General features: G+C 34.8%; 2 protein-coding genes across 3 annotated transcripts in view; one reads left to right on the top strand and one right to left on the bottom strand.

Annotated features, from left to right (window-relative positions):
* The window catches only part of LOC106680633 (uncharacterized), a 160192-nt gene that overhangs the window by 147125 nt on the left and 10029 nt on the right, over window positions 1–3038 (top strand). The gene's annotated exons all lie outside the window — the stretch shown is intronic.
* Window positions 1–3038, bottom strand: part of LOC106680634 (TBC1 domain family member 31-like) — a 40940-nt gene that overhangs the window by 9327 nt on the left and 28575 nt on the right. The window lies entirely within an intron of this gene.

A 3038-nucleotide genomic window follows, 5' to 3' on the forward strand; every position in this document is an offset into this window, starting at 1 on the left:
CTCCAGCTCTGTATAAAGTACATACGTTCCAGGTTCCTATTTTATATGTCCGTTTCCGAGGTCCATGTCGTTGCTGTGAATTAGTCCTACATCCAAGGCTTCGTTGAGTATTCGCAACAATATGGTTTTTACAATTCATGGGGAGTCGGCCCATGAATTAACCCTCCTCCTTTATCCAGGCTTGGGACTGGCAATGGCCCTAGCGTAGCTATTTCCATTGACGGAGTTCAGCTTTGGTATATTACAGTGGTCAAATACCAGCCTACAAGAATTAAATCGCCTTGTGAGAACAACACTCACGCAAGAGCGGGTCCCCCATCCCATATCATTGAAATCCAAACTTTATTTATCCAGGAAAGAAGGAGGACAAGGACTCATAAATATTGAAGAAGTGTGCTGCAAGCAAGAATTACCCCTAAGTCAATATTTCCATTCAAAAACCACTAGTGTTTATCAGGTTATCATTACAATAGATTATGGTATGACTGTACTGAACCAAACATTGGTTCAGAAAAAAATGACTGGTGGAATGGAAAAGCAAGTCTCTGCATGGGAGATCCTATAGCCAAATGAACAAAGCCTCCATAGACAAAGAAAGATCAGTTGAATGGCTAAAAGCTGGAAGGCTATTCTCCGAGACAGAGGGATTTGTGGTTGCTATTCAAGATCAGGTTATTGTCACAAGATCGTATAGAAAACGTGCTAAAAGACGCAACAGCACGGAGAAGTGTTGATTATGCTCGGTGACGCTGGAATCAATCCAACATATTGATGGTGGATGTGGAGTGTTGGTTAATACTGAATAACTATAGAGGCATAACAATGTGGCCAAAATTTTGCATCAGGCCCTGGCGATGAAGTACAACTTAATTGATGATAAGAGCCCATATTACAAGTACCAACCAAATAGACTCCTCCAAAAAGGTCCTCTCAAGCTCTATTGGGATGAATCAATAATTACGGACCATACAGTACGCCATAATAAACCGGATATCCTCCTTATAGATCTAAAAAAAAAAGAGAGCGGAACTTATTAATGTCGGAATCCCAAACGATAATAATATAAGCTCTGCTGTGGGAGAAAAACTAAGGAAATATCAGGAATTGGCGATTGAATTGAAGGAACTGTATAGTTTGGAGGGAGTTATCACTACTCTACTCATTATATCCTCCAATGGTCTCGTACCAAAATCCACTGTGGGAGGCATGAATGGTTTGGGAGTGCCTATTGATGTGCTAAGAAATGCTCAACAGTCGGTTCTCTTAGACACAGCACGCATTGTGTGAAAGGTTTTAAATATTTGAAAAATAAATATAAATAAACAAAATATGAAGGTGGTTGAACTTTTAGGTTCTCTACCTCAGATACTCAATCCGTAATAGCGAGAAAAACCGAAAAAGATAATAATAAATTCTTTATTTATTCTGGAATGAGTCTCTTTAGAATAACATCAGAAGTGATAATGGGTGGGTTTTAGTATAAAATATAATATAAACAAAGAAATTAACAAATAATAATGTTATAAAATGAAATTATAATAAATCATAATGAAGTAACTTTTATCTTCAGAAATAGACATTGATTACCTGCGGGTTTTGCCCCTTTGAACATAAATAAATTTCTAATAATAATAAATTATAATAAATATGAAAAGGTACAAATAATTTCCTAATACATTGGTATTTATTAATTAAATTAAAAATAAGAAACATATATTTACATTTATTTTAGAACTGGATAGACAGAAAGTGAATAGAAAGGTGGAATTTGAAGATGTAATGAGTATTGGAACGTGTCGGATAAAAAAAAGAATGGAATTCCATAGGGACGAGTATCAGATATCAATATCGGCTGATAGAATATCCCTGTCTTGTTTCTATATATAATATACCTTACCACCAATTTGGTCATAATGCACTATAAATTATTTTTAAAAAAATTCTGTTGAAAATATGTGCAAAATTCAAATTTTTAGCTTTTTAGATTAAAATTCACTAATTCTTAGGAAAATAGTTTTATTAATCATTCAACTTGAATATTATCAGTCAAACAATCTTTCCTTTAATATTTTTTTATTCTCACAAATGTTTTGGTATAAGATTCATATATACTATGATTGTTTTTAACTAGTTTGGCTTAAACTGGATCGAAACATGACATTGTCAGCCCGCTTCTACATGAAAACTAAAAGATTCCGTCTCAGTTCATACCGACTACACCACCTGCTATCATCACCCATCCTCTCATTGAGGCTTAATCTTCAGAACTACAAAAGTATGTTGAGGCTAGCACTTCTGTATGGTGCTCCACTCTTTATCAATCTCAGAAAAGGAATGCAACACTATCTAAAACATTTCTAGAAGACTGCTACAGAAGATTGTACAGCCAACCTCCCCATAGAAGATGAAGACAGAACAACTATATGAGCAGCCCACTGTTCCGGAGTTTATTATTCATTGGAGCACATCATCCAGAACCCAGATACCAGTGCCCCCCTCCTGTGCATTAGCAACAATATGGACACTCAATTAGGTCAAGTTTTTAAGGTAGTTAGTTTATGTGAAGGAACTTTCAGAAGTAATTTGTGTTCCAGTACATTATAAAACTCAAATGAAAATTACTACAATTAAAAAACTCCTTAAAATGTAGTTCCACTACAGAATAAGGAGATAGCTCTGCAATGAATATTTATGCAATAGAATTTGAAATAGCAGTTCGACCTGTATTTTAGATGAAAAATATCATCCCATCATGTAATGTAGTGGTTTGTTGTTTATGTTGGTTGGGTTAAACATTCGTATTCCAACTAGGGCTGGAAGAATGAGTTGTCCAACTAACTATTCCAACCAACCTTTTCATTAGAATGAGAAGATTGAGATTTATTCTCTGGGTTCACAACTAACTCACTGTTGACCCTAAAAAACTGGAGAATTGATTCTCAACTACTTACAAATAGTTCATCATTCCTTTCAATAACCAGAATGAAAGTTATGTGGTAAAATAAATTATAGAAATAATTCCAGCAAACCCATTATAT

Source organism: Halyomorpha halys, unplaced genomic scaffold (genome assembly GCF_000696795.3).
Source record: "Halyomorpha halys isolate HHAL.00 unplaced genomic scaffold, Hhal_1.1 Scaffold271.1, whole genome shotgun sequence".
NCBI classification, from domain to species: Eukaryota; Metazoa; Arthropoda; class Insecta; order Hemiptera; family Pentatomidae; genus Halyomorpha; species Halyomorpha halys.